The sequence below is a fragment of the Rhipicephalus microplus genome, unplaced genomic scaffold (genome assembly GCF_043290135.1).
Source record: "Rhipicephalus microplus isolate Deutch F79 unplaced genomic scaffold, USDA_Rmic scaffold_280, whole genome shotgun sequence".
Classification (NCBI taxonomy): domain Eukaryota; kingdom Metazoa; phylum Arthropoda; class Arachnida; order Ixodida; family Ixodidae; genus Rhipicephalus; species Rhipicephalus microplus.
This window is the reverse complement of record NW_027464851.1, coordinates 62,501-77,500: the sequence shown is the minus strand read 5'-3', so window position 1 is coordinate 77,500 and position 15,000 is coordinate 62,501. Positions and strand designations below refer to the sequence as shown.

General features: G+C 61.7%; 2 non-coding genes across 2 annotated transcripts; both read right to left on the bottom strand.

Annotated features, from left to right (window-relative positions):
• Positions 1-838: 838 nt before the first annotated feature.
• LOC142793120 (5.8S ribosomal RNA) lies at positions 839-991 on the bottom strand. The gene has a single exon (XR_012891457.1). It is a non-coding gene; the product is annotated as a 5.8S ribosomal RNA (ribosomal RNA).
• A 1,719-nt stretch (positions 992-2,710) lies between these two features.
• On the bottom strand, positions 2,711-4,525 carry LOC142793102 (small subunit ribosomal RNA). Its single transcript, XR_012891443.1, has one exon. It is a non-coding gene; the product is annotated as a small subunit ribosomal RNA (ribosomal RNA).
• Between the last annotated feature and the right edge of the window lie 10,475 nt (positions 4,526-15,000).

Below are 15,000 nucleotides of genomic sequence, written 5' to 3'. Positions count from 1 at the left end.
AAGCCCAAACACCGCCGAGGCCAGTCGCCGCCGCCGCAAGGGCAGCCACGCAGCCTGGCGAGAGGCATCGTCTCGTGTAGCGTCGCCCCCGCCCCAACTGGAGTGGCCCAGTTTTTTGAACGGGACGGGAACTGCGAAGCACTTAGACCGACGGCGGACTACGACGAGAACGCCTTAAGCTTCGCCAACGTTTCGCCAACTCGTGCGGGAGACTTTTTCCGCTTCGCGGCAAGTCGTCGCGCCGTGCTCTCCGCATCAACCGCGTACGCAGCGAACCGCAAACGTCGGGCGCAGCCTCCTCACCTCCCTGCGCTTTGCGCGCGAACGTTCCCTGTTCGCGCGGCAAAGCCTGGAGGAGGCACGGCCCCGCAGCGTGTTCGAGCGCCCGGTCTACGGGACACCCTGCTTACTTCGAGGGCAACAAGCGCAACGCAAGGCTGCGATCTCGCGCACTTTGCGCACGGCTGGAGAAGCTTTGCTGGCCGGCTTTCGCTCCTCGTGTTTACCGTGCGTTAAAGTTGCGCGTCCGTGGCTCTCGCAGCTCTTGCGCGCCCGGTCGCAGAGAGGAGTACGCAACCTCGACCGCACTTTCCCTGCAGGCTTCCTTCCGACTCGAAGTCCTGCGGCGGTCTCAACGAGGTGCCACATCCTCAATGCAGTCGGTCGCCCCCGTTTCGGTTGGGCTCTGGCACGACGGTCGCCACCGTCTCGCCCTTGAGTGGCCGCTGTTGGCGCTCGCTGTGAGGTGTTCAGCGTGCTGTCCGTGTTGCCGACGCGGTCAAAACGAGTCGACGGCTCACGTTCCCTTGTGCGCCGAAGGCTCTCTTGATATGTGATCCGACCCTCAGACAGACGAAGCCAAGGGAAGACCCAAGGCCGCAATGTGCGTTCAAAGAATCAGTGCTCAGTGTGTCCTGCAATTCACACCAAGTCTCGCAGCTGGCTGCGTTCTTCATCGACCCGAGAACCGAGTGATCCACCGCTTAGAGTCGTGAAAAAGTGTTTGTTCAATTCCGTACAGTCAAAACCAAACGTTTCTGGCACTCGGCCAAACAGTGGCCAAGAAGGGCGCTTTTCAGCGCACGCTTGGACTCCAAAACTCTGCCGCGCCTTTTTCGGCTGCCGCAAATCGAGCAAACGGTGTGTTTCGGACGGCGTTTCGCTTTCGCTACTTGCGAGTGCTTTCGTGGTCCACCCCTCTATAAATACTCGGGAGGCGTCGAAGCCGGTTCTCCAAGCCGGACCCGTAGGTATCGTTGTGTGCTCGCTCTCATTGGCCCGCCTAACCAGAAAATGCCTGCGGTACACCCATTTGGATAAGAGTGCACGCAGATGCGGGCCTCGACGGCTACACATTTCCTCGGGCGGCCGCCTCCCGGCCTCCGTGGAGCGCGGGATGCACGGTCCCATCGACAAGCCTCTCCCGTTTTTACCGTGGCGTCGCGGTTCACCACGGCAGGCGGGTCGGTCTCCTCCGCATAAAAAGGGGGACCCCCGCTTTTTGTTCCACGAAATCGCACAAGCTTTTTTCGCATCCACGGTTTGCCACCGCACACCAAAATGCCGATCCGGCTGCCTACTTTAGCCAACAGGTGGAGCCAGGCGCGCCGTACTTGCGCGGCACTTCCCACGTCCACCGAAGTCGGTGCCAAGGACCACTTTCGGCGCCGGAGCCGCGTACGAGCCTACTCGAGGCGGAAGAACGAAGCCAGCAAGGGCCTGGCCGCAAGTGCGTTCAATTGTCGGGACGTCCAAGTCCCTCGTTCTTCCGTGCTTCCTCTTTCGGCAAGTCGTTGCGGCACCTTCCCAAAGCGCGCAGACCCGCTAATCGCGACGAGCGCGACGTGGCCGTGCCGCCTTTCCCTCGGCAGCAAGCAAAACGCCTGGCAACGTCGACGCTCCCCTAACCGCGATCTCGCACCGTGTTTCGTGTGGCGAATTCAAAAGCCGGCCGGCGCTGCTGCAACCATTACGGTCGGTACGCATACGCCGCGGAGGGCGGGACGGTCATCGGAGCGTGCGGTTCCTCCATCGAGTACTGCGCACCTCGGCCGTCGCATCGCCGTGCCATGACCGGCCGCGCGTCAACGCGAACCGGTGCCAGCGAGATCCCTCGCCTGCAAGAACCGACCGGCAGCCTCCGTCACCCGAGGACGCGGAGGCGCTTGCCGCGGACGGCGGGACGGTATGCACTGGTGCACAGCGGACCCGTCACATCGCCAGTTCCTTGACCGACCGCCGACGCTTGTGCCGTTCCTCTCGTACTTGGCAGTCGCCGCGCGATTGTCGGGTCTCGTTCTTGCACGCTCGAACGGTCGGGAGGGCACTCGGCTGGCGTTTCGGGAACGCGCAGCCTCGCCTTCTACCGACGTAACCACGACTCGCCGTTCGCGCTCCGCCGCTCCTGTTTACAGTACTAGGCGGTCCCGCAGCGGTCGGGTCGCGCATTTCGAGCGCTTCGAGCCACGGTGCAGTGGCGGGTCGAAAGCCGACCTATGAGTGCGTTGCGCCGTTTGTACCCGCGTCCGCCACCTGGCCGACCGTCCAAGGTCGCGGTGTTGGCGTCCGCTGGGCGCAACAATTTGTCACGGGGTGCCGCTCCACATTCAGGCAGCCCCGTGGGGAAAAGCCGACCCCGCGTCCAAACGGGGTCAGCGGCAGAAAGTGTCGGGCGCAGACGCAGCTGAGGCGCTCACCCTTCACAATCCGTTAATGATCCTTCCGCAGGTTCACCTACGGAAACCTTGTTACGACTTTTACTTCCTCTAAATGATCAAGTTTGGTCATCTTTCCAACAGACCGGCGCAACCGAAAGGCCGCGCCGGACATCGGTCCGAAGACCTCACTAAATCATTCAATCGGTAGTAGCGACGGGCGGTGTGTACAAAGGGCAGGGACGTAATCAACGCGAGCTTATGACTCGCGCTTACTGGGAATTCCTCGTTCAAGGGGAACAATTGCAAGCCCCTATCCCAATCACGAAAGAAGTTCCACGGGTTACCCAGTCTTTTCAGACAGGGATAAAGACACGCTGCTTCCTTCAGTGTAGCGCGCGTGCGGCCCCGGACATCTAAGGGCATCACAGACCTGTTATTGCTCTGTTTCGTGCGGCTAGGAGCCGCTTGTCCCTCTAAGAAGGTTGTAAGGTGCTGGGAACCCCGCACCTATTTAATAGGCTAGAGTCTCGTTCGTTATCGGAATTAACCAGACAAATCGCTCCACCAACTAAGAACGGCCATGCACCACCATCCACCGAATCAAGAAAGAGCTCTCAATCTGTCAATCCTCCCAGTGTCCGGGCCGGGTAAGTTTTCCCGTGTTGAGTCAAATTAAGCCGCAGGCTCCACTCCTGGTGGTGCCCTTCCGTCAATTCCTTTAAGTTTCAGCTTTGCAACCATACTTCCCCCGGAACCCAAATACTTTGGTTTCCCGGAAGCTGCCCGCCGAGTCATTTGAGTAACTCAGGCGGATCGCTGGTTGGCATCGTTTATGGTCAGAACTAGGGCGGTATCTGATCGCCTTCGAACCTCTGACTTTCGTTCTTGATCAATGAAAACATTCTTGGCAAATGCTTTCGCAGTAGTTCGTCTTGCGACGGTCCAAGAATTTCACCTCTAGCGCCGCAATACGAATGCCCCCGTCCGTCCCTCTTAATCATTACCTCGTATTCCAAAAACCAACAGAACAGAAACGAGGTCTTGTTCTATTATTCCATGCAAGTTTATTCAGGCGACTCGCCTGCGTTGAGCACTCTAATTTTTTCAAAGTAAAAGCACCGGCCATCTCGAGGCACACAATGAAGTGCACCAAGAAAGAACCGGCATGATGTTCAGTCCGAGCCGTCGCATCGGGTAGATGCACTACTCGTCTGGAACTGAGATCCAACTACGAGCTTTTTAACCGCAGCAGCTTTAGTATACGCTATTGGAGCTGGAATTACCGCGGCTGCTGGCACCAGACTTGCCCTCCAATTGATCCTCGTTAAAGGATTTAGAGTGTACTCATTTCAATTACGGGGCCTCAAAAGAGTCCCGTATTGTTATTTTTCGTCACTACCTCCCCGTGCCGGGAGTGGGTAATTTGCGCGCCTGCTGCCTTCCTTGGATGTGGTAGCCGTTTCTCAGGCTCCCTCTCCGGAATCGAACCCTGATTCTCCGTTACCCGTAACAACCATGGTAAGCAAGTAACCTACCATCGAAAGTTGATAAGGCAGACACTTGAAAGAAACGTCGCCGGCTCGTGGCCATGCGATCAGCACAAAGTTATCCAGAGTCACCACACAATACGGGCCGAAACCCGATCGATCTTGGTCTAATAAAAGCACCCGTTACCCAAAGGGCTCCAGGCTCACTGCATGTATTAGCTCTAGAATTGCCACAGTTATCCAAGTAGGAAGAAACGATCTAAGGAACCATAACTGATTTAATGAGCCATTCGCGGTTTCGCCTTATTTCGGCATGTACTTAGACATGCATGGCTTAATCTTTGAGACAAGCATATGATTACTGGCAGGATCAACCAGGTAATCGTTCGACTGCGCGTCCGTCCTCGCCTTCGGCGGGCCGGACGCAGTCTGTGTGCGGCGGAGGCCACCTTCAGGCGCCCCAACACGCTTATTTTGCACTCCGAGATGACGGCGTTCGAGCTCGCTACGGCACAACCTTCCCGAAAGACGAGTGGGAGCCGTGCGGCAAGAAGCACGTTCATGCTCGCTCTTTTTCGTTGCATCGACTCGGTCGCGCCGTGCGGGTTGCCCAAGCCCGCTGCACTGTCGGTGGACCGGCCGGAACTAGCAACGGAGCCGAGACTGCAAAGCCGCCAGACGACGGGTCACGCCCGCGTCTTCGGCGCTTTCGCATCTGAATCGCCCGAGGACGACACGGAACACACCTCGATATCGTGGTAAAACGGCACCGTCCGACAACCAGCCCCTAACGCATCAAGCGGATGAGGCTGCAGACGACTGCCGTGGATTCCCCTGGAGCAGACCCGAGGACACGCTTGACGAGGCCGAAGCCCGCCGCATATCAGACACCCGGTCGCTTTCGCGTACGCCGCTCACGAGAACCCCCACATAATAGCAGCGATAAGTACCCAGACCTCCTTGGGCACTAATACGAGCGTACTCGAGAAAATTTCACCGCGGGTGTGCCCCGAAACGTGTGGCACGTTGAGCGTGCCACAAGTCTACGTCGCTCTCAAACCCGCCGAGGTCGTAGAATTTGCGACCCTACTCACGAAATTCCCACCGAGGATACGGCCGCAAACGTACCGCACCTTGGGTAGGCCACGAGTTTGTGCAACACTACGCTGACGGCACAGCACCGAGGTCGTGCGCGCACGCACGGGAAAATTCCGCCGCGGTTTCTGCCGAAAACGTGAGGCACCACGACTCTCCGCAAGTTCGCGTCGACTGCGAAAGACCGAAGTCGTGAACGACGTGTCCGCTACTCGCCGCCGACACGCTGGACACCAAACGTACAACGACTCGACGGCGTCGTAGAGGCCCACGACGCGGTTTTCCTTAACGACGTCTCGGCGTGGCACCGACAGGTTAGAACGGCCGACCAACGTTCCCTGTCCGCCGTTCGGCTCAGTCGAAGGGCTCGGCGACTTCGGCAACGCTGCGAAGCCGCACGGTGACGCACGCCATGTCCCCATTTTTTTTTTTTTTTCTTTCTGCGTCTGCCGGGGTGCCCCTATAATAGCAGCGATAAGCACCCAGACCGCCGTGGGTCGCTCGCCCCGGCTGACGTGGTTTTTCGTACTCCTGCGGCGGTCGCCGTCAAGCACGTCCAAATACGCTACTTTCGTGGGCGCATTCACGCTCTTTCGCTTCGCCGGAGTGCCAGCACTCACTCTGCCAAAAACGGCGAACATCCGAGCGGCGGTTCCCACTTTTGCGTCGGCGTCGCAAACCCCGCCCCGGCAGACGAGGTTTGCCGTACTCGTGCGACGGTGGCCGGCGGGCACGTCGAAAGACGCCGATATCGTGCGCGAATTGGCGCACCTTGGCTTCACCGGAGTGCCGCCACTGACTCCTCCAAAAACGGCGAAGATCCGAGCGGCGCTTCCCACTTTCGCATCGGCGTCCCGAACTCCGCCCCGGCTGACGCGGTTTACCGTACTCGTGCGACGGTCGCCGGCGAGCACGTGGAAAGACGCCGATATCGTGCCCGAATCGGCTCCGTTCGGCTTCGCCGGAGTGCCAGCACTGGCTCGGCGAAAGACGACGAACATCCGAGCGACGGTTCTCACTATTGCGTACGCGTCGCAAACCCCGCCCCGGCAGACGCACTTTGCCGTACTCGTGCGACGGTCGCCGGCGAGCACGTAGAAAGACGCCGATATCGTGCCGGAATCGGCCCCGTTTGGCTTCGCCGGAGTGCCAGCACTCACTCGGCCACAAACGGCGAACATCCGAGCGGCGGTTCCCACTTAGCCGTCGGCGTCCCGAACTCCGCCCCGGCAGACGCGGTTGCCGAGCTCGTGCGACTAGCGACCGCGAAGCCGTCTCGCGACGCCGCTTTCGTGCGCGGCTCCCACTGCGACCTGGGTCACCCGAGGTCGACGAGCAAGAAAGAATGTCGAAAAAAAATTTTTTTTTTTTTTGCGTCTGCCGGGGTGCCCCTATAATAGCAGCGATAAGCACCCAGACCGCCATGGGTCGCTCGCCCCGGCTGACGTGGTTTTTCGTTTTCCTGCGGTGGTCGTCGTCAAGCACGTCCAAACACGCCACTTTCGTGGGCGCATTCGCGCTCTTTCGCTTCGCCGGAGTGCCAGCACTCACTCTGCCAAAAACGGCGAACATCCTAGTGGCGGTTCCCACTTTTGCGTCGGCGTCGCCAACCCCGCCCCGGCATACGCGGTTTGCCGTACTCGTGCGGCGGTGGCCGGCGGGCACGTCGAAAGACACCGATATCGTGCGCGAGTCGATGCTTCTTGGTCTCGCAGGAGGGCCGCCACTCACTCCTGCAAAAACGGCGAAGATCCGAGCGGCGCTTCCCACTTTTTCGTCGGCATCGCAAACCTCGCCCCGGCAGACGCGCTTTGCCGTACTCGTGCGACGGTCGCCGGCGAGCACGTCGAAATACGCCGATATCGTGCCCGAATCGGCCCCGTTTCGCTTCGCCGGAGTGCCAGCACTCACTCGGCCAAAAACGGCGAACATCCGAGCAGCGGTACCCACTTAGCCGTCGGCATCCCGAACTCCGCGCCGGCTGACGCGGTTGCCGAGCTCGTGCGACTAGCGACCGCGAACGCGTCTCGCGACGCCGCTTTCGTGCGCGGCTCCCATTGCGACCTGGGTTACCCGAGCTCGACCAGCAAAAAAGAAGGTCGAAAAAAAATTTTTTTTTTCTGCGTCTGCCGGGGTGCCCCTATAATAGCAGCGATAAGCACCCAGACCGCCGTGGGTCGCTCGCCCCGGCTGACGTGGTTTTTCGTACTCCTGCAGCGGTCGCCGTCAAGCACGTCCAAATACGCCACTTTCGTGGGCGCTTTCGCGCTCTTTCGCGTCGCCGGTGTGCCAGCACTCACTCTGCCAAAAACGGCGAACATCCTAGTGGCGGTTCCCACTTTTGCGTCGGCGTCGCCAACCCCGCCCCGGCATACGCGGTTTGCCGTACTCGTGCGGCGGTGGCCGGCGGGCACGTCGAAAGACACCGATATCGTGCGCGAGTCGATGCTTCTTGGTCTCGCAGGAGGGCCGCCACTCACTCCTGCAAAAACGGCGAAGATCCGAGCGGCGCTTCCCACTTTTTCGTCGGCATCGCAAACCTCGCCCCGGCAGACGCGCTTTGCCGTACTCGTGCGACGGTCGCCGGCGAGCACGTCGAAATACGCCGATATCGTGCCCGAATCGGCCCCGTTTCGCTTCGCCGGAGTGCCAGCACTCACTCGGCCAAAAACGGCGAACATCCGAGCAGCGGTACCCACTTAGCCGTCGGCATCCCGAACTCCGCGCCGGCTGACGCGGTTGCCGAGCTCGTGCGACTAGCGACCGCGAACGCGTCTCGCGACGCCGCTTTCGTGCGCGGCTCCCATTGCGACCTGGGTTACCCGAGCTCGACCAGCAAAAAAGAAGGTCGAAAAAAAATTTTTTTTTTCTGCGTCTGCCGGGGTGCCCCTATAATAGCAGCGATAAGCACCCAGACCGCCGTGGGTCGCTCGCCCCGGCTGACGTGGTTTTTCGTACTCCTGCAGCGGTCGCCGTCAAGCACGTCCAAATACGCCACTTTCGTGGGCGCTTTCGCGCTCTTTCGCGTCGCCGGTGTGCCAGCACTCACTCTGCCAAAAACGGCCAACATCCGAGCGGCGGTTCCCACTTTTGCGTCGGCGTCGTAAACCCCGCCCCGGCAGACGCGGTTTGCCCTACTCGTTCGACGGTCGCCGGCGAGCGCGTCGAAAGACGCCGATATCGTGCGCTAATTGGCGCTCCTTGGCTTCTCCGGAGTGCCGCCACTCACTCCTCCAAAAACGGCGAAGATCCGAGCGGCGTTCTCCACTTTCGCATCGGCGTCCCGAACTCCGCCCGGGCTGACGCGGTTTACCGTACTCGTGCGACGGTCGCCGCCGGGCACGTCGAAAGACGCCGATATCGTGCCGTAATCGGCCCCGTTTGGCTTCGCCCGAGTGCCAGCACTCACTCGGCCAAAAACGGCGAACATCCGAGCAGCGTTTCCCACTTTCGCATCGGCGTCCCGAAGCCCGCCCCGGCAGACGCGGTTTGCCCTACTCGAGCGACGGTCGCCGGCGATCACGTCGAAAGGCGCCGAATTCGTGCACGAATCGATGCTTCTTGGTCTCGCAGGAGGGCCGCCACTCACTCCTGCAAAAACGGCGAAGATCCGAGTTGCGCTTCCCACTTTTTCGTCGGCGTCCCGAACTACGCCCCGGCTGACGCGGTTTACCGTACTCGTGCGACGGTCGCCGGCGGGCACTTCAAAATACGCCGATTTCGTGGGCGCATTCACGCTGTTTCGCTTCCCCGGAGTGCCAACACTCACTCTGCCGAAAGCGGCGATCATCCGAGCGGCGGTTCCCACTTTTGCGTCGGCTTCGCAAACGGCGCCCCGGCAGACGCGCTCGTGCGACGTACTCGTGCGACGGTCGCCGGCGAGCACGTCGAAAGACGCCGATATCGTGCTCGAATCGACCCCGTTTCGCTTCGCCGGAGTGCTGCCAGTCACGGCGCAGAGAACGGCGAACAAGTGTTTTTTTTTTTTTTTCCTAGAATTTGTGTTATAGAAGGCACATTTGATATCGGACGATAATTTTCAACTTTATCACGCGCACCGATTTTCGTGTAGAGGTTTGCAAGTTTATGGGAATTTCTCCACTTGGAATAATGCGATTTAGTAGTACTACGAGAACTTCATGGATGTACTCAAGGGTACGGGGCAAGTCAGTTACGTCAACACCTGCAGATTTTTTACACTTCAAACTGAAAATTGTTGGTTGTGAGTCCTCGTGTGATATTAAAGGCCGATTCGCTAACACATAGAACAAAGAAAGAAAGGAAGAAAAAACGCCCGCGCTCGCTCAAGAAACCTGGGTTCGCAACAAGTGGCAACAACAAGCAACCGAGCGAGTGCGCCAAAACCCGTGGCGGCCGAACAAACGCGAAGTCCCAACCGCGTCAGCCGGGGCGGCACGGGACAGGAAAAATCACTTCAGCCGGGGCGGCGGGGCACCGAATAAACCTCGTCACCTCGTCGCAGGATAAAAGAGGAAACAAAAAGTCTAAACAGCGTCTGCTGGAGCGAATGCGTAATAAAACAACAACAACAACAAAAAAAAACACCCGCGCTCAAGAAGTCTGCAATCCTCACAAAAGGCGACTGTGACCGAGCAGCGTCAGCCGGGGCCGTGCGGAAACGGAAAAACCGCGACTACCGGGGCGTCGAGGCACCGAAAAATCCACTTCAGCCGCGGCGAAAAAAAAAACAAAAAGAAAGACGGAGGGGGGGGGGGAACCACGTCTGCCGGGGCGAAGGAAAAAAAAAAACGCGTCTGCCGGGGCGAGCCCGGGTGCGGCACCACCGGGAAAACTGTGGCAAACAGACATGGCGATCGAGTGAGTGGGCCGCCAGCCAGGCTCAGCCAAAAAGTGCAAAGTCCGAACTGCGTCAGCCGGGGCGGCAAAAACCGCGTCAGCCGGGGCGGCGCAAAAAACCGCGTCTGCCGGGGCGGCACGAAACCGCGTCAGCCGGGGCGGGGCGAAAACTGCGTCAGCCGGGGCGAAAAGAAAAAAAAAAAACGCGTCTGCCGGGGCAAGCCCGGGTGCGGCACCACCGGGAAAACTGTGGCAAACAGACATGGCGATCGAGTGAGTGGGCCGCCAGCCAGGCACAGCCGAAAAGTGCAAAGTCCGAACCGTGTCAGCCGGGGCGACGCAAAAACCGCGTCAGCCGGGGCGGCGCGAAAACCGCGTCAGCCGGGGCGGCACGAAACCGCGTCAGCCGGGGCGGCGCGAAAACTGCGTCAGCCGGGGCGGCGCGAAAACCTCGTCAGCCGGGGCGAGCGAAAAGGGGGGGGGGGAACCACGTCTGCCGGGGCGAAAGAAAAAAAAACGCGTCTGCCGGGGCGAGCCCGGGTGCGGCACCACCGGGAAGACTGTGGCAAACAGACATGGCGATCGAGTGAGTGGGCCGCCAGCCAGGCTCAGCCCAAAAAGTGCCAAGTCCGAACTGCGTCAGCCGGGGCGGCAAAAACCGCGTCAGCCGGGGCGGCGCGAAAACCGCGTCTGCCGGGGCGGCGCGAAAACTGCGTCTGCCGGGGCGAGCCCGGGTGCGGCACCACCGGGAAAACTGTGGCAAACAGACATGGCGATCGAGTGAGTGGGCCGCCAGCCAGGCACAGCCGAAAAGTGCTAAGTCCGAACTGCGTCTGCCGGGGCGGCACGAAACCGCGTCAGCCGGGGCGGCGCGAAAACCGCGTCTGCCGGGGCGGCACGAAACCGCGTCAGCCGGGGCGGCGCGAAAACTGCGTCAGCCGGGGCGAGCCCGGGTGCGGCACCACCGGGAAAACTGTGGCAAACAGACATGGCGATCGAGTGAGTGGGCCGCCAGCCAGGCACAGCCGAAAAGTGCTAAGTCCGAACTGCGTCTGCCGGGGCGGCACGAAACCGCGTCAGCCGGGGCGGCGCGAAAACCGCGTCTGCCGGGGCGGCACGAAACCGCGTCAGCCGGGGCGGCGCGAAAACTGCGTCAGCCGGGGCGAGCCCGGGTGCGGCACCACCGGGAAAACTGTGGCAAACAGACATGGCGATCGAGTGAGTGGGCCGCCAGCCAGGCACAGCCGAAAAGTGCTAAGTCCGAACTGCGTCAGCCGGGGCGGCAAAAACCGCGTCAGCCGGGGCGGCGCAAAAAACCGCGTCTGCCGGGGCGGCACGAAACCGCGTCAGCCGGGGCGGCGCGAAAACTGCGTCAGCCGGGGCGAAAGAAAAAAAAAAAAACGCGTCTGCCGGGGCGAGCCCGGGTGCGGCACCACCGGGAAAACTGTGGCAAACAGACATGGCGATCGAGTGAGTGGGCCGCCAGCCAGGCACAGCCGAAAAGTGCTAAGTCCGAACTGCGTCTGCCGGGGCGGCACGAAACCGCGTCAGCCGGGGCGGCGCGAAAACCGCGTCTGCCGGGGCGGCACGAAACCGCGTCAGCCGGGGCGGCGCGAAAACTGCGTCAGCCGGGGCGAGCCCGGGTGCGGCACCACCGGGAAAACTGTGGCAAACAGACATGGCGATCGAGTGAGTGGGCCGCCAGCCAGGCACAGCCGAAAAGTGCTAAGTCCGAACTGCGTCTGCCGGGGCGGCACGAAACCGCGTCAGCCGGGGCGGCGCGAAAACCGCGTCTGCCGGGGCGGCACGAAACCGCGTCAGCCGGGGCGGCGCGAAAACTGCGTCAGCCGGGGCGAGCCCGGGTGCGGCACCACCGGGAAAACTGTGGCAAACAGACATGGCGATCGAGTGAGTGGGCCGCCAGCCAGGCACAGCCGAAAAGTGCAAAGTCCGAACCGTGTCAGCCGGGGCGACGCAAAAACCGCGTCAGCCGGGGCGGCGCGAAAACCGCGTCAGCCGGGGCGGCACGAAACCGCGTCAGCCGGGGCGGCGCGAAAACTGCGTCAGCCGGGGCGGCGCGAAAACCTCGTCAGCCGGGGCGAGCGAAAAGGGGGGGGGGGAACCACGTCTGCCGGGGCGAAAGAAAAAAAAAACGCGTCTGCCGGGGCGAGCCCGGGTGCGGCACCACCGGGAAGACTGTGGCAAACAGACATGGCGATCGAGTGAGTGGGCCGCCAGCCAGGCTCAGCCCAAAAAGTGCCAAGTCCGAACTGCGTCAGCCGGGGCGGCAAAAACCGCGTCAGCCGGGGCGGCGCGAAAACCGCGTCTGCCGGGGCGGCGCGAAAACTGCGTCAGCCGGGGCGAGCCCGGGTGCGGCACCACCGGGAAAACTGTGGCTAACAGACATGGCGATCGAGTGAGTGGGCCACCAGCCAGGCTCAGCCAAAAAGTGCCAAGTCCGAACTGCGTCAGCCGGGGCGGCAAAAACCGCGTCAGCCGGGGCGGTGCAAAAAAACCGCGTCTGCCGGGGCGGCACGAAACCGCGTCAGCCGGGGCGGCGCGAAAACTGCGTCAGCCGGGGCGAAAGAAAAAAAAAAACGCGTCTGCCGGGGCGAGCCCGGGTGCGGCACCACCGGGAAAACTGTGGCAAACAGACATGGCGATCGAGTGAGTGGGCCGCCAGCCAGGCACAGCCGAAAAGTGCTAAGTCCGAACTGCGTCTGCCGGGGCGGCACGAAACCGCGTCAGCCGGGGCGGCGCGAAAACCGCGTCTGCCGGGGCGGCACGAAACCGCGTCAGCCGGGGCGGCGCGAAAACTGCGTCAGCCGGGGCGAGCCCGGGTGCGGCACCACCGGGAAAACTGTGGCAAACAGACATGGCGATCGAGTGAGTGGGCCGCCAGCCAGGCACAGCCGAAAAGTGCTAAGTCCGAACTGCGTCTGCCGGGGCGGCACGAAACCGCGTCAGCCGGGGCGGCGCGAAAACCGCGTCTGCCGGGGCGGCACGAAACCGCGTCAGCCGGGGCGGCGCGAAAACTGCGTCAGCCGGGGCGAGCCCGGGTGCGGCACCACCGGGAAAACTGTGGCAAACAGACATGGCGATCGAGTGAGTGGGCCGCCAGCCAGGCACAGCCGAAAAGTGCTAAGTCCGAACTGCGTCAGCCGGGGCGGCAAAAACCGCGTCAGCCGGGGCGGCGCAAAAAACCGCGTCTGCCGGGGCGGCACGAAACCGCGTCAGCCGGGGCGGCGCGAAAACTGCGTCAGCCGGGGCGAAAGAAAAAAAAAAAACGCGTCTGCCGGGGCGAGCCCGGGTGCGGCACCACCGGGAAAACTGTGGCAAACAGACATGGCGATCGAGTGAGTGGGCCGCCAGCCAGGCACAGCCGAAAAGTGCTAAGTCCGAACTGCGTCTGCCGGGGCGGCACGAAACCGCGTCAGCCGGGGCGGCGCGAAAACCGCGTCTGCCGGGGCGGCACGAAACCGCGTCAGCCGGGGCGGCGCGAAAACTGCGTCAGCCGGGGCGAGCCCGGGTGCGGCACCACCGGGAAAACTGTGGCAAACAGACATGGCGATTGAGTGAGTGGGCCGCCAGCCAGGCACAGCCGAAAAGTGCTAAGTCCGAACTGCGTCTGCCGGGGCGGCACGAAACCGCGTCAGCCGGGGCGGCGCGAAAACCGCGTCTGCCGGGGCGGCACGAAACCGCGTCAGCCGGGGCGGCGCGAAAACTGCGTCAGCCGGGGCGAGCCCGGGTGCGGCACCACCGGGAAAACTGTGGCAAACAGACATGGCGATCGAGTGAGTGGGCCGCCAGCCAGGCACAGCCGAAAAGTGCTAAGTCCGAACTGCGTCTGCCGGGGCGGCACGAAACCGCGTCAGCCGGGGCGGCGCGAAAACCGCGTCTGCCGGGGCGGCACGAAACCGCGTCAGCCGGGGCGGCGCGAAAACTGCGTCAGCCGGGGCGAGCCCGGGTGCGGCACCACCGGGAAAACTGTGGCAAACAGACATGGCGATCGAGTGAGTGGGCCGCCAGCCAGGCACAGCCGAAAAGTGCAAAGTCCGAACCGTGTCAGCCGGGGCGACGCAAAAACCGCGTCAGCCGGGGCGGCGCGAAAACCGCGTCAGCCGGGGCGGCGCGAAAACCGCGTCAGCCGGGGCGGCGCAAAAACCGCGTCAGCCGGGGCGGCGCAAAAACTGCGTCAGCCGGGGCGGCACGGAAAAACGAAAACCGCGTCAGCCGGGGCGACATCAAAATGAGGAAAAAAAAAAAAAAACTGCCTTAGGACACCTGCGTACACTTTCATGCGTTTGGGCATATCTCTCTGTAACACGCGCGCCCCTCGTTACGCGCGGCACTCTGTTTTCTCCGACACCCATATTTCGGCGGCATGTGGCACGCGCGCCCGTCCCTACGCACGGCACACCGCAGTGCTTTCTCGATATTTTTCTTTTCCTCCAACACCGTCATCTATAGGCTTTTAGTGACCTGTTGCTCGTGGCACAAGTTCGCTTGCTCTGACACCTCTTGCATGCGCACCGTTTTTGCGCACGGTGCTATGCCGCAAAGCACGGCAGTCGCATGCGTTTCTCTCAGGCACCTCTTTTTTGACACAACGCTGTGGTGCTTAGAAACACACGCGCCGCTTTTGCGCACAGAACTCCACCGTACAGCACGGTAGTCACGTTTGTTCCACACGAACAGCAGTGTGCATCGTGCTACGACACTTTGAAAGCTTTTTCTTCCGAGTCTCGACCGCGCTGTTCCTTTCGTACTTGGCGCGATTTTGGGACCAGCTTTGTTTTAAACCCCTACTGCGCGCCGTTCCTTTCGTACTTGGCGCGGTTCAGGGTTTGTTTCGAGCCCTTAGCCGCGCTGTTCCCTCCGTACTTGGCGCGGTTTAGGGTCGAGCTTTGTCTCGAGCCCTCTCCGCGCCGTTCCTTCCGTAC